Source organism: Rhinopithecus bieti, unplaced genomic scaffold (assembly GCF_001698545.2).
Source record: "Rhinopithecus bieti isolate Rb0 unplaced genomic scaffold, ASM169854v2 scaffold_12478, whole genome shotgun sequence".
NCBI classification, from domain to species: domain Eukaryota; kingdom Metazoa; phylum Chordata; class Mammalia; order Primates; family Cercopithecidae; genus Rhinopithecus; species Rhinopithecus bieti.
Window position 1 is genome coordinate 903,587 of NW_016807367.1, and position 13,568 is coordinate 917,154.

Sequence of the window (13,568 nt, forward strand, 5' to 3'; positions counted from 1 at the left end):
TTTGGACTTCTAGACTTTGCCAAGAAGCAAAATCTAGAAGATGCTTCGTCATCTGAGCCCCTTTCCTGTGCCATGTTTTATGCTCCTTGTTTCATTTGTACTGAACTATCTGTTCTGAAAATCATACTTATACCTCCTTTCCTTGGCATATTCTTTTCTGTTTCTGAAATATCTTCAACTCATTTATGTGCCTGATAACTTCCTACTTAGCCTCCAACACTCAGTTCTCTGAGAAGCCTTTCCTGCTTCCCCTCCTCCATTGTCCCACCTGCTGGGTAGAATTAGGCATCCCCTACCCTGGTTCCCGTAGTTCTATCGTAATAACCTCCTGTGCATAGTATACTTGCTTACTTGTCTTATTGACTGAGCTTTTAAAGGGCATGGATTTCTTATTCATTTTTGTACATTCTTGCAGATAACTAACTGATTATAGTAGGTGGTCAATAAATAGTGCTGAATAAATGAATGAAGGGAGAAGTAAAGAACTGGTCACAGAATCCAAGAAATAGGGGATGTTGTATTAATGTTATTGAATGAACAAATGAATGACGTTAAGAAGGGGATCCCACAGAAGGTGTTTCATAAGCACTGCTGAATGAATAAACAAAGAAGTTAAGACTGGGTCACAGAATCAAAGGGTTTTAGAGGTAGAAAGGACTTTGGAAACCATCTCCTGCTGTCTTCCTCTTTCAAAAATGAAAAAATGATTTGCCTAAATTGTCCTGGGCTGGGTACAGAAAGCGATGAACAGTGCCCTGGACATTCACGTGAATGTAGCCTGGAGATGACTGGAGGGAGTCACGTGCTTCTCCTCCCTTCCCGAGGAGACTTGCCCAGAAGAGCAGAGGCCGTGGCCTGTGCTGCAGGGGATACCACCGTCTAAATGCAAGAGAGAACTTTTGCGGTTGGAAGTCTGTGGCACATTCCAGACTGTGGAGTCTCCCCTCAGCTATTGGCTGTTGCTCTCTTTCTGTCCTCAAACTGTGCCAAGACTGTCAGATTTTCCTGATGACTGGGCATATTCTGCATCTGGATTCCATGGTCATAACAACCAGAAGTTTCCTGTCTTCTTTGGTTGGGGTGATTATGATATAGAGCTGGGTAACAATATCAACAGTTCTGAGGTAAGCCGTCCTCTTTAAAACATAATGTTTTCTCATCTGAGATATCTAGGTGCCTGGGAAAAAGGGAAAGCTATTATTCACTAAGTGTCAACTCTATGCCAAGTGCTTTACTTATATAATGCTAATTTACCTTTACAATACCCCTGTACAATTGCAGATATTAGTATCTTATACTCTTCAACAGGAGAAGGTGCTTGTAGACTTCAGGTGAGCCTAGTGCATAACAGGGTATGGTTCGAGTGGGAGTGTCTGATTCCAAAGCTTGTGCCCTTTCTATTTTGCCATGCTGTTTCATGCTGTATAAATAGAGTTTTTGCTATACAAAACTTATTGTGGCCCTATTTCATCAATATTAGTGAATTGTTGGAGTTGAATATATTTTATTTACTTAAAAGGAGGAGAATCAATAGGTTTCTGGTTTAATGCTATTATCCATGCTTTGCAGTTTGCATGTACTTGGCCATCTCTGCAAGACCACTACGTATGGGAGAGAGAGCAGTATTATTACTGTACTTTATGGATGATGGATTTGAGTAATGGGGACAGAGCATTCTTCATATTTCTAGTTCATCACTGTATTTCTCATACTATGTCTGAGAGTTGGTGTATGGTAGGGTCTTCAATTTTTGTTAAATAAACATCAGAAGTTATATAGCTGGTAAATTCTAAATTCAAAGTGGAACCAGGTCTGTGAGTCTCAGCTTAGTGGTCCTTCCTTTGCTAAAGCATTCTGCTTTTCCCAGTGCTGTAAGCAGAGAGATGCAGGAATGAGCTCTCCCTTTCATGAGTATGTGTGGGACATGGGAACCCTCTTGATTTGGCTATCCAGTGAATTTCCACAAATCTGAACAAGCACAGGTGGTCCCTTAGAATAAGGTCTTTCTTGTTGTTGCCTCTCCTCTTTTAAATACGCAATATAGGATTTTTTTTTTAATTTTAATTTTTGAGACAGGGTCTTACTCTTGTCATCCAAGCTGGAGTGCCGTGGTGTGATCACAGCTAACTGCAGCCTTCACTTATTGGTCTCAAGTGATCTTCCCACCTTAGCCTCCCAAGTAGCTGGTACTAGAGGCACATGCCACCAGCCCTGAGTAATTTTTAAACTTTTTGTGGAGATGGGAGTCTTGCTATGTTGTCCAGGCTGGTCTCAAACTCCTGGCCACAAGTGATACCCCACCTTAGCCTCCCAAAGTGCTGGGATTATAGGTGTGAGACTCTGTGCCTGGCTCAATATAGGATTTTAAATCATTTCTATTTACCTGACACGTAGTCACCAATAAGATGATTGGATAATGATTGATGATCCAAAGTGGATTCATAGAGGATTTGCACCAGGAGAATCCCTGAGGTCATCTAAAACAGTGGCTTTCAAAACAAAACAAAATTGGTGGAACCCTTCCTTATCTTTATGGAGAGCTCCACTAAAGCCAAAGCAGGGCTGAGCTGGCTGGGTATGTGCCGGGGTGAGAGCTGGGGGTGGGTCCACATAGCCTAGCCCTGCCCAAGAGCCCCAGGCTTCCTCTATGTGTGATTTGGAAACCACTGATCCATCCTAGCCCCTCATTTTATAGATGAAGAGACTGAGGCACAAAGGTGCTCAATGACTTACACAAGTGGCTGGATTAAAAAGATGATGATGAAACTTGTTGCTATATATCAGCATTTTTTTGTTTTGTTTTTTTTTTTTTTTGAGACTGGGTCTTACTTTTGTTGCCCAGGCTGGAGTGCAGTGGTGCAGTCTTAGCTCACTGCTGTTTTAGAGCACCATTCTGCCTTTTTTAATAAAGAAAAAGTACCTGTTCTGTAGAGCAGAAGTCTGCAAACTGTAGCGTGGTTTTTTTTTTTTTTTTTTTTTCTTTCACCTAAAAAAATTTTTTTCGTTTTTAAAGGGTGATTTAAAACAACAACAACAACAACAACATACAAGGATAGAGACCATATGTGCCCCACAAAGTATGAAGTCAAGATTTACTACTGCTGATATGAATATGGAAATTTTTCTTAAAAATTAGGTTTTCTCTAAGTAACTTCCAAACAAATGGAAGCCTGATTAGTTGAGCAAATTTATTAGATTGGTGCAAAAGCAATTGATGTTTCTGCTATTAAAAGTAATGGCAAAACCATAATTACTTTCTGCCCCAACCTAATATATCAAAAGCTTTTCAAACTTGTGTTTATCAACTAACTTCTTTAAATTGCCCAATATATTTTCACTCTCCTTTTCAAATACCAGTTTTGAGTGGAGGATAAGCTGGTTAATGAAATTCTTATAATATGTGGGAATGTTGCAGCTACAGAACTACAGACAGTTCTTAGGTGAAAAAGAAGTGGTATTTTTATTCAAATACAAAATTAGGGCACTTAACAGACAGAACCAGAGGAACTGATGTAGGAATAATGTAAGTGGTCATTCCCAGGAAATGACATATGAATGCCATTTTTTCTTTTTTTTTTTGGACCAGCTACCTTGGAGTTGAGCCTTATCCAAAGTAGCAGTAGAGCATGTTTCTGAACTTCAATCTTACCACTTGATGCATTTTCCAGACTGCTATGGTTTGAGTGTGTTCCCCAAAGTTCATGGGTTTGAAACAATTGCCAGTGCAACAGTGTTGAGAGGTGGGGCCTTTAAGAAGTAATCAAGAGGGACCTTAAGAGGCTCCGGCTTCATAGCTGGATTCATATTATTATCATGGGAGTGGGTTTGTTACAAAAACCAGTTTGGCCCTCTCTTGCTCTCTCTGTCTCCAAGTGATGCCTTCCACTATGTTATGATGCAGCAAAAAGGCCCTCACAAGATGCAGCTCCTTGATCTTGGACTTCCCGGCCTCCACAACTGTGAGCCCAATACATTTCTGTTCTTTATAAATTACCCTGTCTTGGGTGTTTTGTAATAGCAACACAAAATGGACTGAGACAGAAAATTGGTACTAAGAAGTGGGGCTGTTTCTATAACAAATACTTGAAAATGTGGAAGTAGCTCTGGAACTAGGTAATGGATAGACTAGAAGAATTTGGAGGAGCAGGTTAGAAAAAGCCTATATTTCTATAAATAGAGCATTAAGGGCAATTCTGGTGAGGTCTCAGAAGAAGAGAGCTAGTGGTAAACTAAGAAACTTATCAGATTAATTAAGGGGCTGTGATCGGAATGTTGGTAGAAATGTGGACAGTAAAGACCATTCTGATGGGATCTCAGATAGAAAAGAGGAATTATTGGAAACAAGTAAAGGCCATCCTTGTTATGATGTGGCAAATAACTTGGCCAAATTGTGTCCATACCCTCGGGCTTTTAGGAAGGCAGAATTTAAGAGCCATCAACTAGGGTATCTCTTGAGAGAAATTTCTAAGCAAAATGTTGAAGGAGCTACATGGCTTCTATTAACTTCATACAGTAAAATGAGAGAAGAGAGAAATGATTTAATGATGAAATTTATAATTAAAAGGGAAACAGAAATGAGGAATTTGAGGGATTCTCAGCCTGGCCATGTAGCAGAGAATGAAAGAACATTTTCAGAAGAGGAAACCATGGGTGTGGCCGAGCAACTGATTGATTGATAAGGAGATTAACATGGATAGAAGGAAACCAAAAGATGATGAGAGAATGACCCCAAAGGTACTTTGGAGATCAGCAGTGCTCCCTTTTCATCACAGGCCCAGAGTGCCAAGGCTTGGGGAAAGGAAATGTCAAAAGAGAAGCCTCGGGTGCCCTTGGGACACTGGGGTTGCTGCCTAGGGCTGCTGTAAGTCTTTGCTCTCCGCATTCTAGTACAGATCATGCTCCCAGGTTACCCCAGGTGTCACAGCTTTCGAAGGTGGAAGCAGCAAATCTTGGCTATGTCCATGTGGTAGAAGTATGCAGGTGCTCAGAATTCAAGAGCTGTGGGCATATGTGTTTCTCCATCTAGATTTCACAACTGCCTAGGGGCCCAGGCAGAGACTTTCTGCAGTAATAGAGCTTGCAGGGAGCCCCCAACTAGGGCAATTCCTACTGGAGCTGTAGAAGTAGGGGAGCATGCAGCTCCAGGCTGGGAAAGCTGCAGGCACAAGACCAACCCTTGAGAGCTACTGGATGAACTGAACCCAGTAAAGCCATGGGGTGGGGTACCTGAGGCATTGGTGGCCCAACCCCCACCCCAGTGTACAGGGGATTGGGGACATGGAGTCAAAGGAGATTATTCTGGCATCTTAAGATTTAATATTGTTTTCCATGTTGGGTTTTGGACTTACTCAGGACCGGTTACCGCATTTTCTTGCTTATTTCTCCCTTTGGAATGAGAATGTCTATTCTATGCCTATCCCACCATTGTATCTTGGAAGTAGATAACTTGTTTAATTTTTACAGGCTTACAGCTGGAGGGAAATTTGTCTCAGGATGAATTGTACCTTGAGTCTTACCCATCTCTAATTTAGATTAGACTCTGGACTTTTGGATTTTTGAGTTGATGATGAAAGAAGTTAAGACTTTTGGGGCTATTGGGATGGCATGAATATCTTTTGCATGTGAGAAGGACATGAATTTTTGGAGCCAAGGGTGGAATGCTGTGGTTTGAATGTGTCCCCCAGAATTTATATGTTGGAAACTCAATCCTCAATGCAACAGTGTTGAGAGGTGGAACCTTTAAGAGGTGATTATGTCAGGAGAGCTCTGCCCTATGAATGAATTAATATCCTTATCTTGGGAGTGTGTTGGTTATTGGGAGAGGGATTTTTTTTTTCTTTCTTTTTTTTTTTGGAGACAAAGTTTCACTCTTGTTGCCTGGGCTGGAGTGCAATGGCACGATCTCGGCTCATGGCAACCTCTGCCTCCCAGGTTCAAGTGATTCTCCTGCCTCAGCCACCCGAGTGGCTGGAATTATAGGCATGCGCCATCACGCCTGACTAATTTTGTATTTTTAGTAGACACGGGGTTTCTCCATATTGGTCAGGCTGGTCTTGAACTCCCAACCTCAGGTGATCTGCGTGCCTCAGCTTCCCAAAGTGCTGGGATTACAGGTGTGAGCCACTGAGCCCGGCCAAGAGAATGAGTTTTTATAAAAGTGAATTTGGCCATCTCTTGCTCTCTCTCTCAGCACAGGATGCTTTCTGTTGTCATGATGCAGCAAGAAGACCCACACTACGTGTGGCCCCAAGGGCTGCAGAACCGTGAGGTAGTAAATTTCTGTTCCTTATAAATTACCCAGTCTTAAGTATTCAGTTTTAGCAACATGAAATCAACTAAGACAAGAAGCATCGGAGTGTTATTGGGGATGGAATGAATGGCTCCTCTGGAGCATCACTGCTGGTGACAAAGTCCTAGAAAACAGTGCTGGGTTTCTTTTAGGTGAAAGATCTAGAAAAGCCCTCTTAGTGAAAACCCCAAGGGCATGCCTGAGGAATGCCCAAGAATAAAGGAAGGTACCTTCAGGATTCTTCAAAGAGAATTAAATGGATAAAACCACTGGACTTGAGTTGTTAAGGGAATGTTAATTTAGCTGTGGGGTATCCTGGCCCTTGGAATTACCTTAGCTTCTTGGTTGATTGCCATTTTTGTTAATTTTTGTTGTTTTTTTGCTCTCTATTGTTGACTTCTGTGTGTACCAGAAGGTGGGCAGGGAAAATAAAAGGAGATAAGGAATAAGAATACATTTGACCACTTGATAGCAGCCCTGGCATAAAGCCTAGTAGGAGTAAAGGTTAAAACGCTTGGCCTAAATCAGTGTTTAAAGTTAACTTTGAGTTAGGGTTGTCCTTGAAATGGATTGTCCTTTGCTCTCATGGATTCTTGTGCATAACTGGTAAAAAATGTTATAATACAATCAATTGCACCAATATCATTTTGTGAATGTGTTGGCGGGTTGCAGGGGGCATGTTAGGGGAAGCTGCCTCCTTGAAGCTTTTGTTTTGTACGTATTTAAGCACTAAATAAAAGCTATTTTGTCTCTTTTCCCTTGCTAAGTCTCTTGTCTCCCACGGCCCTATTCTTTCTGGATATATGTATATTTTTTAGTAAATAAAGGACTTACTGTGTGAAGTTTTTCTTTGGCAGACAGAATGATGATGACTATAATATGTTTCATTACAAGGTACATGATGCCAGTGCTCTTGGTGTATGTGTGTGTGTGTGTCTACAAAGAAATGTATCATTTTATGTATAAGCTAAGATTTTGATAAGTAGCCATTCATTTATCCATAGAATGCTATTTCTTAGACTGTAGAGTGCATTGTTATATGGTTAGGGCTGTTGGGGGAGTTCATTTTTGGTTAGGTTCTTTGATCTGGTAAAGACTTCTGGTGATTTCAGTAGTTTGGTAATTTATTACTGATCTTCTGACAAGTATTGGTAATGTTAAAATGAAAACATTTATACAAAAAGAAACAAAAGTCAAGGAAGCGATAATCAATCGATTTATCAGCCTTAGACAATATTTCTGATAACGATGTGGTAGCCATGGTAAATTTACTTCTGATTGCTTGAGGGGACAGATTCTATGTGCCTTTTGTAATATATAGAGGTGTATGAAAGGGTGAGGGAGCAAGTAATCAGTCCGTGGACTAACCAGTCCCATTTTGGTCTTTCGACTGGCCTTTTGGCGAGTAAATTCAAACTGTCTTTTCAACAAAAGAAAAGATTTTCATGTTAATTTGCTGAAATGTGAGTAAGGATGTAAGGATGAGTATTTTTTTTCTTTGGATATCTCTAAGTAGCCCTAGTAAGAAAAGGCCTCTTTTGGTAATGTCTTTTTTTTTTTTTTTTTTTTTTTTTGAGACAGGGTCTCACTCTGTTGCCCAGGCTGGAATGCAGTGGTACAGTCATGATTCACTGCAACCTCGGCTTCCCGGGCTCAAGTTATCCTTCTGCTTCAGCCTCCCGAGTAGCTGGGACCATAGGCATGCGCCACCACACCTGGCTAACTTTTGTATTTTTGGTAGAGATGTAGTTTCGCCATATTACCCAGGCTGGTCTTGAACTCCTGAGCTCAAGTGATCCATAAGCCTTGATCTCCAAAAGTGCTGGGATTATAGGTGTGAGCCACCATGCTTGGCCTATTGTTTTTAAACCTTTCATTTGAAAGAAATTTGACTAAAATTGAGAGATAAGCAAAAATAACTTATTAGTCCACTCAGTCCTTCCAGCCTCATAGGACTTAACACTGATCAGCAGTGTGGTCAGTTTTATGTAATAATACCCACCTTATTACAAAAACTACATTACAAACTGAGGCTATAGTTGAGAATCCAGAGGTGAACAAATCCAGGAAAAATGCCTTAGGCCTTCATCCAAATATACTTATATTAGTTTTCTTGGGTTGCTGTAACAAAGTATCACAAACCAGTGCTTAAACTACAGAAATTTATTGTCTCACAATTCTGGAGGCTAAAAGTCTGAGCTCAAGGTGTCCACAAGGCCACACTCCCCGTGAAGGTGGTAGGGAAGGGTCTGTTCCAGGCCTCTCGCCCAGCTTCTGGTAGTTTCTAGGCTTGTGACAGCATAACTCATCTCATAGTGTTCTTCCTGTGTGCATGTGTGTCTCTGAATCCAAATTTCCCCCTTTTGTAAGGACACCAGTCATACTGAATTTGAGTCCACCCCAATGACCTCATCTTCACTTGATTATCTGCAGAAGCCTATTTCCAAATAAGGTCACAGTCACATGTACTGGGGGTTAGAACTTCAATATCTTTTGAGGGAACACAATTCAACCCATGAAACTAGGTATTCATTCCACGTTTGTACAGTTTTAATAAGCCTGGTGATTTTTATCTCAGTTTATGCATACAAAGAGTTCTAAGTATAGGAGAAAGGGTCTCTGGTGAGGGTATAGTGGAGAACAAAAGTATTCAAAAAGACTATTAAAGTAGGAATAAGAACTTAAAATACATTGTTGCTTTAGGCCATTCAATGGAGGGACAAACTGCTGAAAAATTCCAGTAGCTCCTGAAACACACTTACGTGTAACAAACATAATAACAGCATCAACATATTATGTTTAAGTGTGTATGCACTTTTAAATCCCATCAAAATAAAATTTTAAAAATATTGAGTACTTGATGGTACTTTGGTAATTTTTGGTTACCTGAAAATTATTTTTTTGTCAAGCTCCTCATATTGTCAGATGTTCTAAATATTTGGGTTTCAACTTGGCTTTGTCACTCAGTAAGCATGCATGTTATGTAAGCCATTCACTTTTTGGAACTTTGGTTTTCTGGTCTGTAAAATGAAGAGTTTGGATTCCCATATAAAATTATTGTAAGGATGAAATTTGCTGATAAATATGAAAACGTCTCTCATAGCTCCAGATGTGTTTTCATGATTGTTCATTCATTCAACAAATGTTTATTGGGAGCCTACTGTATGCAGGGGCTTGTTCTAGAATTCATTCGTTCACTTAATGCTGATTGAAAAGTACCATGATTTAGTAATATTGGGACATCTGAGCTCAAGCACTGCCTATGTTTGGAAATCATCTAGGGGACCTTGGGCAAATCTCTGGCCCTCTCTAGGCCTCTAACTAGTCTAAAGACTAGCCATATAGACTAGATTTCCAAGGCTTTTCTATCTGTAAAATAATTCATGTAACAAAATTCAAGTATAATGAATAGTTTTTGATATCTTACAGATTAATTGTATTATACTGGCAAGTTACTTTATCCTCTGTGCCTTTGCTTTTGTCTTTGAAAGTGGGGTTAATAGGTCTAGTACAGTTTTCTGGTTAGTAATAGCAGTAATAATGATAGTCATCCATTACTGAGCTCTTGGCATTGTGCTGGATATTTTTATACATTCTTGCTTCTACAAACAGGGTACATGTTTCTTCAAAGTAGGTGGGTACCTGGAGAAACAGGCTGCTTTCCTTGATGGCACAGCTGTGTATAGAGTGGAATGCAGAAGTCACCTGAAATGTTAAACTAAAGCTCAAAGAAAGTTGGGGCTTTGAGGGGGCTGCAAATTTAATACCATGTTCCCCTGTGGTGCTGTTCTTTCTTGGCCATTGGGGAAACTGGTGGAAAAGTTTGCAAAACAGGCTTTTTCTCTGTTCCATGTTTGACTCACATGAGAAAAATAGCATTCTAATTTACAGTTTTGAAAATAGTTCTCATTTCCATCACCGACAGGTGTTACCTTTATGATTGTTCAGCCTATTCTTCCATTTCATTTATCCATTGGACAAATAATAATTGAGTGCCTGCTCTGTGTTTGTACCATCCTAAACGCCTTTTGAAGATGCAGCAGCAACCAAAACAAAGTCTTTTCTTGGAGCTTGTATTCTAAAAAACAGTGAGGTTTGAGGGCAGACCTGAGGAATTAGGGGAATTAGGCATGTGGCTATTGTGTGGGAAAAGGGATTTCAGGCAAAGGAAGAGCAATTGCAAAGGCCCTGAGGCAGGAGCTTACTTTCCTAGTAGGGGAGAGTGTTAGGAGAGGAGGTCATAAGGAGACGGATTAGGGATGCCTTGAGGTCCAGGTAAGAATTTTGTATTTTATTCTGAGAAACATGGGAAACCATTGTGGAGGTTTTGGGGATGGGAGTAATGGAATTTGACATACTATTTTTGAGAACTTACTTTGGCTGCTGGTTGAGAATAGTGGGGCAAGGTTGGGAAGTGAGGAGACCAGTTGGAAGGCTACTGCCATAGTACAGGTGGAGGATGGCAGCACTGGGTACCAGGGTGGTAGTAGTGTTGGAAATGGTGCAAAGTGGCCAGATTTGGTACCTCTGTTGAAGGTAGAACCAACAGAATCCGAGAATGAATTGGATATGAGGTCTGAGAGAAAGAGAAGAGTCAAGGGAAGTGGCATGGTTTTGGGTCTAAGCAATTGGAAGGATGGAGGAGTTGCCATTCCTACTGAGATGGGCAGCTAGAGGGAGGAGCAGGGACAGCTCCTCGGCCATGGAAGGTCTGGCTAAGCACCTTATGAGAATACTGAAACTGACTTAGCTACTGTTTGGAACTCATTCTGCGAGGAGTGATGTGTTCATTTGTGTTACCTTTATTTTACTCACTGTCATTTAGAATAGTGATTTGAAAATGTTGCTGAGTGCCAAATGCTCGTCTTGACCCAGGAGCCCCTCACCCCCCAACCCTGCCCGCTCCCTATGTGGACTCCTCTCCTCTCCAGACTTCCTCTCACTTCCTCATGCCTTTGCGGCACCTTTTCCCTAGCTGGACTGGTGACAGGAATCTGGTTGTCTTCTCCACCCTGGCAGTTTTAAATAACTAGCAGTTCTTACATTTTCTTCCTGGGCACGCTGACAGCGGTTGGGTGTCCTGGACATCCATATTTCGATAACTGTAATCTCCGAGTCTCTGTCCTGTGGAGTCGATTGCCGGCCGTGCATTTACCTCAGACTGTGGACTTGGAGCCCTGAAGACGCGAGAGGTCTCTTAGTTTCAGGCAGACCTGGTGTGGGGGATGTGCTAAGGCTTTCAGGCTACAAAGGGACAATTTAAAACTTGGCAAGTAAAACCGGCCTAAATGCGGATGTGTTTTATGCTTAGCATCATAAAATTGGTACAGAACAGGCTGATATGCGGCAGAAGAAACCTTTATTAAACATTATAGAGGTCATTGCTTTTGTCTTCCTGATACCTCTTCCCTCTCCTTTCTTCTGTGACCCACATTGAGCCCATTGTAGAACCCGCCCCCTGGCTTCAGTGATAGGCCCAGGGAGGGGAACATGACCTCCAGCAGGCCAATCAGAGGCGGAAAGACCTTTCTCTAGTGGGAAGTCATTGAGAGTGAAAACCCAGAACCGGTTGCAGCCAGGTTTTCAGCCTCCTGGGAAAAGTGGCCTGAGAGGAAGAGACTAGAGGCGAATGAGAGAGAGCCCTGATGGTGCTTTCGACATCCTATCTGATGCTGGCTCCATTGTGCCCCTTTTATTGTTTGGTACAGGAACTGAGAAAATTCCCTTATTGCTTCATGCGGTCCTGCTGGTTTTCTGTCATTTACAACCACAGGAGCCCAGCTACCCCTACTATGAGCAGGGCATCGAGAAGGAACACAAAAATGACTAACTCATAGCCCTGCCTTCAGGTATTTATAATGTAATAGTTTGATTTCAAAACTGGTGAGTATGGTAAAATAGTTGGTAAGGTCTACTTTTGACAAATCAATAGATAGTATATTTTTAAAATGTGAAGATAGTGTATTTTATAAAAATATACAATTTTTTCATTGGGTTAATTTATCCAGCATATATCACTTGAATATTAGCTTTCTCCATGACTGGCATATTTCCTTTTTGATAATTTACTGAGGAGCAAGGCTGCTTGTAAATAAATTTCTGTCTACCAGAAAAATCACTCTCATCCTTTGAAGTCCATTTCCAAAGCCACCTCAACCGCTGGAGTTAATTATGCCCTCTTCTGTGCTTGCACAACCCTTGCTGCTTCTGTCTGGGGGCACCAGTCATTATGCTTTGAATGCTCGTGAAACCCTCACTCTTCGGTTGATTAGAAACGTTTATGCCAGAGACTGCTGTGTCTCTGAGTTTCCCTTCGTGGGGAACAGTTCCCTGAACATAGTAGGTGATCAGTAAATACTTGTTGAATTAAGTCAATTAGTAGCACTGGTTTTGCTAATAACTTTTGCATTAAACTTTACAAACGACTTTTATGTAAAACTGCATGTAAAAGTTGTTGCATGATTTGCAGCACTTATTATAACTGATAATGCTAATGGAAATGTATGATCTTAAAAGACATAGATATTTAGCTATAGAGGTGTATTAGTAGGAAGGGGAAAACTTACAAGATTTTTACAAGAAAATAAACCAGAAGGTTGGTTGGTAGGTACCAGGTGAACATATCTGTGGTCACAAGAAGAGAGTGTTGGAGACACTGATTATTAGAGAGTTGACCGTGTCTCTCCAATCCTATGCCAGCTGAGTCCTAAGAATTTAAGTCCTGTTCTCATTAAAACCTGCTGGCTAGATTCATATGGACTGACTGGTGGTACTAGTTTGCGAGTAGATTTAGAAATGGAACTTTTAGGCTTTCTTCTCCACTTGCTTCAACCAAAAAGCATGAAAATTAATAGATGTCTCTTTGTTATATATTTTTTTCCCTTTGCACTCACAATCTTTCTGAACAAGGATGCTCTGATATGTATATTGGTCCAATTAAATGCATCTGATTAAAACTGTCAAACCAAAAAGGAAGTGAGTTGAAAAGACATTCTCTACCGAGAATGCAACAAGAGTTGTAGATATCAAGTTACCGAGTTGCTGCTTGAGAACTGAATTATAAATAAATGTGTTAGGTAGTGGAATTTTGTTTTGTTTTCCCCAAAGGAGAAATATTCGCCACATGGAAACAAAATTTATTCAGCATATTTTCATTCTGTAATTGCACCATTGCTATTCTTAATTCTTTGTGTTTTTAATTTAAAGGGAAAACACACACAAAAACAGACTGTTGTGTAAAATTGACAACAATGAGTGTGAACCTGACAGAGACAGGGGT

General features: G+C 40.8%; 1 protein-coding gene across 2 annotated transcripts in view; it reads left to right on the forward strand.

Moving 5' to 3' along the window:
- Positions 1-1,056: 1,056 nt before the first annotated feature.
- The window catches only part of ZNF827 (zinc finger protein 827), a 158,271-nt gene continuing 145,759 nt past the window's right edge, over positions 1,057-13,568 (forward strand). The window contains exon 1 of one of the 2 annotated variants that reach the window (XM_017881503.1): positions 1,057-1,124. The gene's annotated coding sequence lies outside the window, so the exon portion shown is untranslated. Of the gene's footprint in view, positions 1,125-12,088; positions 12,139-13,568 lie in introns of those variants that run through there. The other variant, XM_017881505.1, reaches the window with a different exon arrangement.